This window comes from Callospermophilus lateralis, chromosome 5, assembly GCF_048772815.1.
Source record: "Callospermophilus lateralis isolate mCalLat2 chromosome 5, mCalLat2.hap1, whole genome shotgun sequence".
Lineage (NCBI taxonomy): Eukaryota > Metazoa > Chordata > Mammalia > Rodentia > Sciuridae > Callospermophilus > Callospermophilus lateralis.
In genome coordinates, this window is record NC_135309.1 from 97,858,277 (window position 1) to 97,874,329 (window position 16,053).

At 34.0% G+C, this 16,053-nt stretch overlaps 1 pseudogene; it reads left to right on the forward strand.

Annotated features, from left to right (window-relative positions):
• The first annotated feature begins 15,482 nt into the window (after window positions 1-15,482).
• On the forward strand, window positions 15,483-15,829 carry LOC143399335 (small ribosomal subunit protein uS10 pseudogene; annotated as a pseudogene).
• Window positions 15,830-16,053: the final 224 nt, after the last annotated feature.

A 16,053-nucleotide genomic window follows, 5' to 3' on the forward strand; every position in this document is an offset into this window, starting at 1 on the left:
TTAGTAGTTATGAAAGATCAAATTTAATTAAATTTACCAACATACTTAACAAAATTTTCTGTTCTTAGTTTATCATTATATTTATATGGATGCTTAAAATCTTATAGGTAAATAGCAATTTGAGAATGTAATCAAACTGAAATCATCCCAGAAATAACCTATGAACACTTATTCAATTTTTCCAAGTAGAAGTTTAGCAGTAAATATTTTATTTGAAGAATTAGGTAATAGACTTTTACCTTTTTATGTACATGTGGCTACTTTAAAAATATGGTTTATGTCTTCAAAATGTATAATTTTGGAAACATGTTGTTTTGTATGATTAAAATTTAGTCATTCCATATCTCAGATAAAAAAGTTGGGGAGTAGACCTAATTAGACTCATTGCTTCTGGAAAATTGTGCCACATTGACATCCAATTTGTGAGTAAAAATTCATCAGAGTTATTAAGCTTTGATTCTGCTTGACTATATTATCAAGCTTGTACGTAGATAATTTTAGTTTAAAAAACTGAAAAAAAAATCAAGACTGGATAAAAAGGAAAAAAATACATATAAAAGGAATGATGTTTTCAGATTTAATCCAACTCCTTTCTGAGTCAGATAAGCAATTTTCTTTTATGTTCACAAACAGCAGGGCTTATATTGCTTTTGTCCCTCTCCAAAATAATAGGCAGTGGATTTTCATCTTTTCTAGTTTTTTTTTATTGTGGTGTGTTTATGCCAAAACAAGGCAGAAAGAAAACAGTTCATTTAATCTAAATGCATTTATGTTTTCTTAAAAATCCCCATTTGTGTGTTTAGATGCTACATCAGTTTCTTTAATTGAGTTCCTCAAATATTTGTCTGCTTCTTGTGTGTAAAAAGCTCTGAGAGGCAGCATTTGGAGAGGCACCCTCAAGCCATTTTTGGTCATCTAATGATTTTAGATACTCAGAAAAGCAAGAAGTAAACCTGACTTCCTGCTTGTCACAATACAATTTAAATATTGACAAGAAATGACTTTTATTCTGAAAGAGGGAAATCAAGATTCTATGATTTTTCCAAGTGAAAATCAGCCTACTTTCTAGCTAAGTGATAATTTTCTGCTACTCAGCTACTCAACAAGAATAATACAATGACTTGTGTGATTGTTCAAAAGACAATGGTTCATAGATCCTTTTGATAGACAATAACTGTAAACAGATGGTGCTCTATGCAAACAGATTGTTTCTTCCAAATGTCAATTGAGGCTTAAGGTTCCATGTTTTCCCATGCATGAAGCCTATTTGTATGTAACATAAAGGAGATACCTTCCATGCTTCAGAATTCTGATCAGTAAACACATAGACTTTAGAATATCTTAGGATTTTATATATATAAACCATCACTCATCAGACTGGGAATCTTTCATTTTGATTATGGATTCTACCTCTGTTGCATCAAACAAATCTGCTAAAATAATGCCATGGTCATAATACATAGCTCATGTCTTTAAATAAACCTAGAGACAGTTTCAGAAGCTGAAATTGACATTCAATGTTTGCTTAATATTTTGTCCAATACACTGTGATATGAATATGAAATATAATGTGAGACTTGGCTTTTCATTTGAAGTCAGAATTTCTTTTCTTCAAAAGAAGCTAATTTATGGATCATTTAAAAAACAGAAAGCTGAAAACCCCAGGAATAGAAGAAGGTTTATTTTTTTGTATCATGTAATGTCTTTATTTTTACCAGTAAAACCTTATTTTATTGTCATGACACTCTCAAAGTATATATTGTTGTGTGTGTGCCCACACATACATGTACATTCACAAAAACACAGTGACCTTGGCAATTTGGTCAACTTGATGGATATATGTGTAGGATTTCAAAAGGAAAATATTTAAGAAAAGGAATTCCAAGTGGAAGAAAGCAAATGAATTTATTACCAGTTTTTAAAAATTATTTCAATGGTTTGTTCAGCAAATCTTGTGCATGAAGTCTGTGAAAGGGAGAAAATTGCATTAGAATTGTTTACTGGATTGAGATCTTAGAAAATTATTCTGAAATATTCAGATTCTCTTTTGTAGAGAGATATTGGAGATTACATATAATAGGCTAGTCTATTTAATCAATTATTCCCACATACTCTTAGCCATTAGCTCCTAAAATCTCAGTGGCTTAACAAACATTTTTCCCTGCTCATAATGTAATCCAATGTGGGTCAGAGGGAGGTTCCACTTCAAACAATAATTCAGAAATCCAGGCTCTGTACATGATCTTCTAGAGCCTTCTGTCTTCCATTAGATCTTCTGTATCTAACTTAGTGCTGATAAGTTTGTGAGGGCCTAAATGTGAAAGAGCATTTCTCTTTGGATGATAATATCTCAGAACAGGTTCACATGGTCCCACTTCTCAGAGAATGTAGTACAGAATTTCTGGAATAAATTGGGAATGGGGAGGGAGAGTGGTTGGGTATGGAGAAGACAATTCAGAGAATAATTCAATAGTCCAAAGTAGAATCTTTAGGACCTTGTCATTGAGAGAGCTGGAGCACAAATTCTCACTTCATATGTCTACCACACAGAATTTTAAAATGATTGCATTTTTAATTCCAAGGTACTGTGAAAAATGGTTTGTGAAAACTATAATGTAAATACTCTGAGTTTTAGTCATAGTGTAAGTATTAATAGCATATTTTTTTCCATAAACCTCAAAAGACAATAGCATTAAAGAGAAAGGCTGAAAATATGAAGTAAGGATCAGAGAGGAGTTAGTAATAGTATCTGTCAAGGCAGAGGCTTTGAGTGCAGGAAATCATGCAGATATACCATGTATAGTTATGTAGAAGAGGAGGTTAGTCCTATAGCTAGCAAGAATATGCTGTTTTAACTTATCAAAATTATATGCATCAAAAGCAATGGAAACACTGAACAAGGAGCAAATTTATAGACTACTTTTGTCTCAAAAGGGGTGAGAAGCACAACAATGTGTAATTTTCCTAAAAGCTTAGGAAGTTGTTTGGATCAGTTCTATTTCTTTTTTCTTAATATTTATTTTTTAGTTATAGTTGGACACAATATCTTTATTTTATTTACTTATTTCTATGTGGCACTGAGGATGGAACCCAGGGCCTCACACGTGCTAGGCAAGTGCTGTAACGCTGAGCCACAACCCCAGCCCAAAGGGTCCGTCCTATTTATTATACTAGGATTCATTCTTAGAAAAGGCTGAGAAGCCCAAAAACCAGAGATGAGTATTTCTTATACACCTGATTTTGCTGTTAGCTATTATAGATACAAAAACAATGAGGTGAGGTCTTCTACTTTTGCTTTTTGTCTGTACTAACAGTATGGTCTAAGATGATTTACTTAATTAATATTCATTCACCATGTGCTTTGGAGACAAAAGTTTAGTATAGGAAATAGTGGCTCATACAACAGTTAGAGATACTGAGGGGAAAAAAAAAATCTCAGGAAAAATTCCACCAAATAACTCAACTTGAAATATCCAAGTGGGTAGTTTTAAAAACAATTTGCCTGAGAACTCCTTTAATTCTTTGGCATCTCCAGGAAATTTCAACCAATTCCCCCAGCCTTCATTAGCGAAAGGGTAGTTTGCAAAAACATTCCAGGAGAGAGCTGTAAATCTCAGGTTTGTCTATGTAAATGAGCCCAGCTGCCTAAGAGAATTTCCTCTTCTGCTCTCTAAATCTTTTGCCAGTGCCTTTCAGTGGAGAACTCTAACCCAAGATCAAAGAGGAAGGAGATTCTGTGAGATGTGAACACTGGCTTCTCTTCTGAGTCACAAAAGAGATCTTTGAAGGGAGCAGCATTAATGGCTCACTGGCCACAGGTTATTCAGCTCAGTGGCTTTAGATCTACTCCAATCTGACTGAGCTTTTGATAGATGCTCTGAAGTTGGTCCTTTGCTTTGATGATCAGGTGTTCTTTCTGGTTTAATGAGAAAACTAGGTAACATTTCCCCAATTCATGCATAAGAATGTTCTCTATTTGGAAATGAAGAAAGTGCAAAGGAGTTTGGGAAACTATGCCTGGAATGAGAGTTTTCAGGAAGGAAACAAATTAAAACACTTTAACACAGTAGAACTCAAAAGAGATAGTAGAGTTAATTGGCTAACCCCTGGATTTATGCTTAAGGTAGAATAAGAATTCAGGCTGGTTTTCTTCCCATTGTATTTATTAATCCCTTTGACATGTGCTAAGTTTCTACCATCAGAACCTATGAGTTAAATATACAGTGGAGAATCTGCCAATATGTATTTCCTATATTTAAAAAATCTATAGTCTTTTGGGGAAGATAGACATTATGAAATTATGAAAAAAGTACACATTATATAGAAGTTTGTTTAATTTATTTCTATTAGATTTTGAGTTAAGAACAATAGCTGCCTATGTGTGGTAGTTTTGGAAAGAAAATTTATGCATTCATCTAGTTACCTACTACAAAATGATTCCTATGGATATATTGAACTAAGCTATTCTGCTTTTCCTTCCCTAACACACATCCCAATTCTTATTATTACTATTATTTTATTTTCAAATCAAGCTTTCAACTGACAGTTATCTTAGCAATTCTTTATTTTTTTTTAACAGCTTCTTAATAAAATATTTCCCATCTGGTTTTATTAACTTCATTTAAAGTGCACAGTGCTTTGCATTTTTATAAGTCTAATGGGTCCTACTTGTTAATTTATTATAATGATGTTTTATTTCCATTTTACACAATTTTAAAGATGTTATTTATTATTTCCTCCACCCCCACACTGACATTAAAGTCATTTGTATTTTATGTGCTTATATTCATGGTTCACATTGCTAGTTGTGGAGTCTGTTAATGTAACATCAATAATATGTATTCCAATTGACTTTCTTTCCCTGGAAGCCATGCCAGAGTAACTCCAAGGAAACAAGAAGAATAAAAATAAGAATGTGAAAACAGAAAATAAGTAGAATTTCTTTTGAAAGACATGCCAAATGGTTTATTCTTTTGGAAATATTACATAAACTAAAATAATTTGTATGTAACTGCACACATTAAAGTATATATTTATAATTGCTAAAAATGCCCAAGTAATTTTTTTTTTTTTGTATAGTCTTTGTGTTTACTTGAATTGTTTTTTGTGGGCACCTCCCTGATTGGGTGTGAGGCATACTGGCCAAACTGTGTCAGAGCTAATCCCCGCCCTCTCCAGGTGCGAGAGCCTGTCTGTGTGGGGGTGTGGCTGACCACTGACCCTGAGACCAATCACTGACCCTGACCTTGGAATGCTACCCCCCACGACCTTCATTGGATGGAATTTTCCCCTGAATTTCTTGTTCCCCAATAAAAGGCCACTCCCTGGCGTGCTCTCTCTCCTGCTAGTCCTGAGTAAGCCTTGCTGCCCCACTGGGTGGTTCGAGGTGAGAGCCAGAGGGGAGAGCCATCTCGGACCTGGTCATAGAAAAAGGTAATTGAGTCTGTGTGTTTATTTTGATCTCACTAGTTAACTTCTATGCCACGAACCTCTTTAATGAAACCAGCGTGCTGGTCGAGTGGTGGAGTTTTTACTGAGGAGAAGTAAATATTCAACCTCTCCTTGTTCGTGATCATTTATCGCAACTATAGTTTGGTAATTTCATTGTTGAATATCACAAATATTAGCATGAAACAATATTAGTATATGAAATATGCATATATTACACACACACACACACACACACACACACACACACATGTAGTAAATGTATATAAAAGATCCACAAATGGTTGCTGTATATTGAACTCTAGGCCTTCATTGTAGGCTGAGATATGTTGGCTCAAAAGCCTGCTGGTATGGAACTCAAATTGTTTCATATCCAATTATTTAGAAAGTTGTCTCTTTTATATGCCCTAAGAAACCTCACCTCACTTCTGCTGCCTGCTGATAAGATACAACTGTATGGTTATAGGATCCCATGCCAATATTGCCCTTTGAAATACTTGACCAAGAGAGCCACAGCTATATCACGAAGAAGCATTACTTCCACACATTAGCTTCAGCGATGATTTCTATCTTCCCCAAGAGTTCTCTTGTCTTCCTTCCTCTCCTTTAATTGGCCCCTGAAAAGCTACATGCTGTGAGAACTTCTCCTAGGCATGTCTGTCCAAGCACAGCACTTCAGAGCACTCAGCATCTCTTCTTCCTAGACCAACCCTGCAACCAAGTTCCTCAAACATCTACATTAACTACAAATGTAATACTCACATAAAAATATGAAGATTGCACAACCTACCCAGCCATCTTGATAACTTAATTTCAATGGAAATTTGGATTATAAAACCTATATTTAAATAAACATATACATACATTTTTTCAAATAAAATAATTTATAGTCAGTCTCATGTTATTATTTGAATAAATATATGAGCATCCTTATAAAATTATGATATATAATTGTTTAAATAACCAAAACAGCTAAAATGATACACCCATAATTAAACACTTTCTTCTAACATAAAAAACAAAGGTTCTTTGTTTCATATCTAGATGTAGGGTTGAAACATCTCTTTGAGGACATTTCTGCTAACTGTATTTCTACTTTTTCTTTCTTACATGTTACATTCTCAAAACATTGTCCATAATTTTCAGTTACTATTCATTCATTTGGAATGAGAATTCAAACACTTGTTTTCATTTTGAGGATATAATGTTTCTGGAAGTTTATAAATTTTATTTTTATTCTTTCATAGTTTCTTCAACCAAAGCTATTTTGTGATCAAGTCTTTTCAAATATAATAAGTAGTCTTATATATAAAAGCCTTATACTTTTCAAAATCCTATTTCATTAGTCTTGTCAACATTTATATAAATTAATTAATAATTATAACTAGTTTAAAAGGATTTAGACACTATCATAGCTGACTCTCAGTTGGTTATTTTATAACCTAAAGGACTGTAGCAAAATTAGAGGTAGCCCGTGCCCTTCAGGTAACCCTTACCAATAAACATTTAGAGTTAGTAGGTTTCATAGAGGGAATTGAGAATAGCCTGTTAGTTATAAACTTTATTATAGACAAAGCTGTGTACTCCCAAAATTCATATGTGGAAGATTTAAACCTCAATGCATTAGGGTATATGGCTTTTTAAGAAAGTAATTTATATTAAATAAGGTCTCAAACGTGACTCACAAATCCAATAGGCCTGGCTCCTTTTAAGAGCAGACACCAGGGGTACATGCTTTCCAAGAAATGATCAAGTGAACACACAGTAAGAAGGTCTTCCGCTGCAAGACAAGGAAGGAGGCCTCACCCAATCTTGCCAGCACCTTGATCTTGAACTTCTAGAACTATGAGAAAATTAATTTGTGTTTTGTAAGCACATTGGTCTGTAATTTTTTAATGATATCTTTAATAGACTATTATATACACTATGAATCAGTAAGATTTGCATGGGGAATGGATAATGCTTATTAGTTGAGTTCAGTTAAAATAGCTTTTATGATATTTATATTTTGTCAGTGTTTGCTGCCAATCATTCTAGGCATGATATTCTGATTCCTGGATTTTAATTCGTGTTCTTCAGAGTGTCTTTGATTCCTAGGGTCAGAAATGCACCTGGGAAATGTTTTCTGCCTCTTGCATATCCAATATCTTCCTGCTACCTTCACGTATGGATTGACAGTTTTCCTGAAAACAGAATTCTTGGATAACTTCTTCAGACTTTGATAAACATTGCCTCATAGTCTCCTGCCGTTAGTGTTGCAGAGCAATCTGGGCCAATTGTATCTTATTTCTTTGTATGTATTTTTCCCCCTTGATGGTTGTAGGATTCTTTCTTTGCCTGTTTACTGTGAAAATTCTGCTAGATATATTTTGATATTGTTTTCTTTTTATTGATTTTTTGAAATATAGCACTTTCAAATTCAGAATGAGTTTTTATTAGATGGAGAACATTTCCCATTGTTTGTTTATTGATTCTGCCCCATTTATTTTTATATCTTTTGATTAAGTTTTGGAAATATGTTCTCTGTATTGTTTATTCTACTTTTTCTCATTTTAATTATTTTATCCCTTCACTGTATGTTTTAGAAGATTGCCTTATATTTTCTTCTACATGGCTAATTTTATTTTTCTACAGTATCTAATATGCTTTCCACTGCATTATAAGCAAAATTCAGAAACCATAATTGAGAATTAAATGTGTTTAATCATTTCTTATCGTAACTTTCCATCTTACTAGTAATTTATTCTAGATTTAAATATGTAGTGTCTCTGAGAGCATAAAAGAAATATTTAATGCATTTTTTCCCTGTTCTTATAGGCTATTTATTTTAAAGGAAAGCATCACATAGTCTTTACTGAAGCAAAAATTGCACTTGAAATACAGAATTTCTATTTGGCCTATAATGCTTCTGCTTTTATACATTTTTTATAGTGTATAATCTATTTCATCTGTGTCACTCACTATTTAAGTGATTTTTGGTGAGTTATTTCAACTTTCAGTACCTAAATTCCATTACCTATAAAACAGGATGGATAATAATAGTGTTCATCTCATAGATTTGTATTGAGGATTAAGTTAATCAATACATTTTTCTTCATATTCTTAGCTAAGAAGCATGCCTGGCACAGAATGAAAATTCAATAATCATTAGATTTAAATGAAAGAACAAGATATGTGGCTTTCAGGAGGAAAAAAACAAAACAAAACAAAACTCTATCTTGCTTTGTAGGAGTGGTATTTTTCCACTAGCTACTTTTTGGTATCATTCTAATAGAACAATTCTTGGCAATTTTAGCCACAGAATCTCATTTTGAGAATTGGAATGTTTTACAAACATATTTTAAATTGTAACTTGTCCCAGAGCGCCAGAGCCTACTTCAAGTTCAAGATTCATAATGGGAAAATGTGTATTGTCAGCATCCTTCATATTTCCTGATTCTTGTCTTCCTTCTCTCTCTCTCTCTCTTTTTTTTTTTTTTTTTTTGCTCTCCAGTCCAGTTTTGATCCATCCAGTGTTGGAACATGGACATATGGAAGATGAGTGAGCAGAACTGACATGGAGCAAAGATCTTAACTAAGTGACCTCGGGTAAACTGGTATGAGATTACTGGCATACAGGGTCATATTCTTGAAAAGATGCCCTAATTTTTTCAGGTCAGATTATTTTGGTTCAGTGATTCTTTAAGACAGCTCTAGGGCTGGGGATGTGGCTCAAGCGGTAGCGCGCTGGCCTGGCATGCGTGCGGCCCGGGTTCGATCCTCAGCACCACATACAAACAAAGATGTTGTGTCTGCCGAAAACTAAAAAATAAATATTAAAAAAATTCTCTCTCTCTCTCTTTAAAAAAAAAAAAAGACAGCTCTAGCTTACTCTCTAGTGCATCTTAGAAACTCCTTACTCTTGCCTTGCTAAACAGTGGCAGAGAGAAGAATTCAGAGAGTAACAAGCTGTCTCCACCTTCCAGCTCTCATCCTGTCTGACTTCCAGGAAGAAAGAAGTTTTAATTAATTCTTAATGGACTCACTATAATAGGACTCCTATAACAGTCTCATAGCATCAATAAGAGTTATTTTTTAACTCTTTATTGTGGGTAACTGGGCAGGTATGATACCCAATGGTCTCCAGTGCTTTGGTAGCAGTGCCTAATAAGAGAGTGTGTTATCTGAAAGATGATGATGAAGATTCAGGTGGGATGATGAACGTATCATTCCTCAACAGAGGATAAGCAATAGCATTCATAGCAAAGCAAAATGTTCAGGGCCAAAGCAGTAGTACCCAGCTGTGATCATGGGATTAGCAATGGCTGTGAAAAATGCAAAGGGGCTGTGCTGTAAATGATGGCACCATGGGGAGGAACAGCCATGTTATATGGAGAGAGAGCATGGAATGAACGTGGCACTTGTTTTGAGAATGCCTTAGGTACTCTGGGATTTCTATGTTTATTTTGAGAGACTTTGAAGTAGCTACATATTCAGACTGGTACAGCTGAGAGAGAGAACCAACCCCCAAGAGAGTTATTGAGATTAGTATTTATCTTTTGCTCCAGGTAGCTGATAGGGCTCTTTTGAAACATGAATCATATGTGGATTTCAATAACCCATGGACAGTGTCCAAAGTAGATAGCAATATGTTAGACAGTCAAAAATAACCACAGCTCATGTTAACTTAGAGATTCCATCTCATTTGAAGTTAAATATTTTTAAAAGTTGTATTATATTCTGAATATCTACCTACTATTTAGTAATTGTAGTGTTATTGAAGGAAGACTAGTATTATGGCAACTTCAGTGTTTTTCTGATTTTCAAAAGATTATGTTTCAATATTGTATATACAAATACATTACGACATTAGGAGATTGCTAAAATTTTAATTATAAGCACAGAAACAGAATTTTTTCTGCATTTTTAACAAGAAACACAACATTAAAAAAAGCTAAAATTAAAAGACATCTATATCCTTCTAAACTGTTATGGAGTATGATAATTATATATTGTATTGTTACCATAAGAAATTTAACTAATAATTAATAAGTTCTTAGTTCAACTCTTTTGGATCTTGAATCACTCATTTAAAATATGATTCTTAATTTTTCTTATGTATATTGTGCTTTTTGTTCAAAAAATTATACCATGTCTGAAAAGCTAGGCTCATGTATACTTCCTTAAAAATTTTTTCTTGACCATATTAACCAGAAATAAATGGTTCAGTTGTTTTATTAAGACAGCTCTAGCTGTATTTATTATATATTGCTTTGTAATATATGTTACATATATTCCTTTATAATACCTAGGTATTATAATATATATATACACACACACACACACACACACACACACACACATACATATACATATATATTTCCACATCTATCTTAGCCCTGTTACCAAATTAGAACATGTTATATCTACTGTGGTAGCTTTCTAGCACTTCACTGATATGCAGTTGGTGCTCAGCAACACTGGGATTCAGAATTACTAATCTATTCATAGGTAACTTGACTAAAAATTAAAAATCTACAAGTGGACTTTCAGATCTATTATTTATTAGAAGAAATGCAACCCAATGGAAAAGTAGGTAAAGGATGGGAATAAAAATTCAATAAAAGGGTAAATTTGAATGGCCATTACATAAATTTGAAAGGGTGACAAATCAATTGAGAATTTTTGGTAATACAAGTGATTCACAGGTAAGATTATTTCCCATTCACCAGATGGGCAAACCTTGATAAGAACAACAGCTAGTCTGTGAGCAAGATGTAAGCCATGACCTTTCTGTGGGAGAGGTGAACTTGAACACATTTTTTGACAATGTATTTATAATAATAAAAAATGTACTATACCTCTGGTATCAGCAATTCTACTTCTAGAAATGCATCCTTTAGAAATAAAGGCAAAATTACTGCAAGATTGATTATTATAGCAATTTTGCTGTAGAAAAAAACCTGGAAAAAAATGTTCTAATAGGTCAAATAGGGTAATGGTGAAACAAATTTTACTATATTATTTAAAATTATCCAGTCATTAAAATAAATTAGTTCTATGATATTGCATGTAAGATAATGTTAGAAAATATGCAAAAAAATGTAACTAGGTCAGAGAAAGAACTATAAGGTAAAGATTATTCCTTGACTAAACCATATCACTGAAATATCACACTTAGTCTTTTTGTATCCTTAGAGTTCAAAAATATGTTGCCTAATATCTATCTGCAGCAGCTATGTTCATGTATGTAACTTGTCTTAGCCCCTTGACATTTTTATTTTTCCTTAAAATGTGAAGACTTGCCTTTCTCTTTGCCCATAGTAGGCAGATGGAGTTTTGTTGTTTTTATTGTTGTTGTTCCTTGTTTGTTTGTTATTTTTTGTTTTGTACTGACGATTAAACCCAGGGGTGCCTTATCACTGAGCCACATGCTAGATTCCTGGTTCTTTTTATTTTTATTTATTTTTTTTATTTTGAGACAGGGTCTTGCTCAGTGGCTAAGTCTTGCTAAGTTACTGAGACTGGCTTCAAACTTGTAATCCTCTTGCCTCATCCTTCTGAGTTTGGAATTACAGGTGTTCACTACTGTACCTGGCAGGACATCATTTTTGGATTGTTTGTTTTCCTCACTGTACCAGGATCACAGATGAAAGGCCCCCAGTAAAACTGATCCCTATTCTTGTCCATTTTGCACTTGGTGATATAGCTACTCTATTCAATTATTCAATCATTTCACTGAAAACTTGGAGAGTTTACTTGTTACAAACATAATAAAAATGTAAAGCTGTTGTTATCAATAAAAAAAAAAACAAAGCATATGTGTCTGTTTTCTAGCAGCAAGCAGAGTTTGAGTATTCATGTTGTTCACTATTAGGTAAATCACCATAGACAAGGAAAATTATGCCATAGCTTATGTGATCAGATCAAAACAATAGTCATTTTCTCCACCAATGATTCCTATTAAAGGAATGGTATGCTAACAGTTTCCAATAATGAGTCAGGTTTAATAAATTTTGTACTCTTTATGACTTTTTAATGTACATTCTTCCAAGACTGGCCTGTCCCCAGAAGGAAATTCATCAAACAGTCTCTGCACATCAGAAATAAAAGCAAAATGAATGAAATTGGAGTGGCTGAAGCATAACTAGTAGTAATGGGATTGGTCTTGCTTCACTTTCTCTGTCACCTACCAGACATGAGAAATCTCCTACAATGACTCAGTGTTATCTTTTTCCTAGAGTTTTTGTTTCTCCTATAAGTATTAGATATTGACTGCCGGCAACAACTGGATAGTGTTTGTGATTGATCTTTGGACTGCTCTGTTGCACCAGTAACTTTATTCCTGAAATATAGTATGTAAAATTAGACTACTGAGAATATCTAAAAATGCATGTACACAACTAAAGATATATATGAGAGAACATTGACAACATATCCAACGGCTCCTTTTAATCTTTAATCTTCATAGTTTAGCACAGGAACATTAAAGGAGAAAAAAATCAAAAGTGATATTACAGACATTTCAATGTTTTAATAAACCATCCAGAGGAAATATATTTTCTTTGGGTTCACACAACAAATGATTATCACATACCCTTTTGTGTTCTAAACTAAAATTTTATTGTTTTTATTATACACTTTATCAAATGTTCAATGTGAGTAAGTGGACTTTTTTCCTCTAAAAAATACATTTTATCTTTGTAAATATATCACATGATTAATCCTGTCCAGTTTGCATTACTTTCCAGTGTTTAAACCAAATCCCTATTTTCTGGGGGTTGGAATAAGCGATTATATGTTCTATATATAAACAAAATATTTCTTTTAAAACACGACAATGGCTATTTCAAGCTATCAAGTCAACACTGATTTTATTTTAAAAAATTGTTACTCTATCAGAGTTTTTAAAGCAGCTATATATATTAAAGACATAATTATGTGTTTGCCAAATTCACTTTTCAAACAATTAGATGAGGTTCCATGGCAAAGATTTAGGTACTACAATGTGTCATCTGTACTTTTTCTTTCACCATGACTTGACTGTATATAGAGTTGATAGAACCATACTGGAAGGAGACTTTGATGTGGATGGCTGCATGGAGATACTGCTACTGAGAGACACTGCTGCTGACCCAGGTCTAACTTTGAGGTAAACTGGAAATACATTTCTCTGGGTCAAGCCACCAAGATCTTGGGTGTTACAGCAGCTGGATTTTTTGACTCTTTTATACTGGAAGTATGCTTTCTAATATAACATAAAAACAGCTTAAAATGACTTAAACAATAAGGGCACTTATAATTTCACATAACAGGAAGTCCAGAGTTCATAAAATACCAAAGTTCACAAATTCAATGACTCAGTAAAATCATGAAGGATCAGACTTTTCCAGCTTTCATCCCACAGCCTCTTAGATGTCTCACATCTTGGTCACAAAACAGCTCCTATAGTTCAGGCATCACACAGAGAAGATAATGGCCAGCAAATGACTTTGTCTCAGATATTTCCCACAAGCCACTCTATAGGCTATCCTTTAATTCCCATCCCCAGAATCAGGTCATGCTCTTTTCCAGATCAATCACTTGAAAGGGCCATGGTGTAGACTAATTAAGATTCACCAATGGGGGACTTAGTCTTTTCTAAAATACATGGCCAGCCACTGATACCTGAATAAAATCAGGGTTCTTTTAGCAAAAAAAGAAAAGAAAGGTGACTTTCAGGCAACCAGTAGGATATATTCAGATCATTTAAAGTTCACTAAAGCCCCAAATTGCAGATATACTCCATTCATTCTGGTTAAATAGATTATAATGATATGCTAGTGGAAGGAAGATGTTTGAACAATAAAAGCCAGAACTGGCCAAAGTGAAGCAGTATTCAATTTATATAATATTAAAGGTACCCATTTATAAGAGGGTGCTATTGGTGTGGATGCCATTGTTAGCAACTTTGGCATTTGTATAGTGACATCATAACTAAGTATTTAAAAATTTTTAGATATGTGTAGAGAAGAAGAAGTATTTATTAGAGTATTCTCATGTAAAAGTCAGAATGATGAATATATTTTCTCAGTTTAGGTGATGGCTTCATAAACAAAGTGTATTTTAATCATAGCAATTAAATGACACCAGAGGTCAAGAAGATAATTTAGACCTGCTCAGACTAACTCCATATATTCAGATAAAGAAGTTGAATTCTGTAAGGATTAAGTGAATTTTCCCAGATCATATAAAAGACCAGTTCCTGGCAAGTCAGGAACCGCCATTGAATTTTACCTCTTTTCAATCAAGAGTTCTTTTAATGTACTATTATTACTTTTATCAGTGCAAAATCATTAATTAGGAAAATGACACTTAAGTAAAAGAGGAATGCATTTCATGTGTGCAAAGTAGCAATTCTTCCACACCTACTTTCCTTCCTTCCTTCCCTCCTTCCTTCCTTCCTTCCTTCCTTCGGAGTGTGGGGGGTACTGGAAATTTAACCCAGGGGTGCTTAATCACTGAGCCACATCCATAGCCCTGTTTATTTATTTATTTATTTTTGACACAGGGTCTTGTTAAGTTGCTTAGGGCCTTGCTAAGTTTCTGAGGCTGGCTTTGAACTTGTGATCCTCCGATCTCAGCCTTCCAAGCTGCTGGGACTACAGGTATGCACCACCATGCCTAGCCACACAATTCTTTATATAATAATAATAGTTAAAATTTACTGAACTCTCCCTGAGTGCCATACTAAGCTTTCCACATTGCATCAATTCATTTATAAGTCACAAAATCCTATGATGTAGATGTTACTAATGCCTTCTTTTTTGTGATAAGACTTTTAACAGTTGGTAAATATAGTGTATTATCCAGAATTAATGTCTTGTTTTTTGTAGTTATGGCTCTTTGAGGTGAAAACTACAGAGGCAACTTGAAACAAGACAAAGGTTGATCAGCTTTTTGAGTGCGACATGGTTGTGGGTACCGTGGAGCACCCTGTTGCCTGCTTCTACTCCTGCCTCACCGCTGTTTTCTCTTGCCCAGCAACAAGTGGGTCAGGAAGCCACGTTGCAGCCATGGCATTTAAAGACAACAGAAAGACACCGGTGGATTCATCAATTTCAAATTACCCTCACCACCCTCAATGTGAAATCACTGGAGAAAGTGTGTGCTGACTTGATCGGTGCTGGAAAGGAAAAAAATCACAAAGTGAAAGGACTTGTTCCCCTGCCTACCAAGACTTTTGAGAATCACTACAAGAAAAACACCTTGTAGTGAAGGTTCCAAGACAAGGGGTCATTTGCAAATGAGAATCCACAAGTGACTCATTGACTTGAAGAGCCCTTCTGAGATTGTAAAGCGGATGACTTCTATCAGTATTGAGTTAGGAGTGGAGGTCGAAGTTACCATTGCAGATGCCTAAGTCAACTGTTTTAATGAATTGATTATCAGTTGTTAAATTTTATTGGCTTTAATTCAGAATTTTAGGAATAGAAATAAATTGTGTTATGAATTTAAAATAAAAAAGATTGATCAGGGGCTGGGGTTGTAGCTCAGCAGTAGAGTGCTTGCCTAGCATGTGTGAGGCCCTGGGTTTGATCCTCAGTACCACATAAAAATAAATAAAATAAATAAAATTTAAAAAAA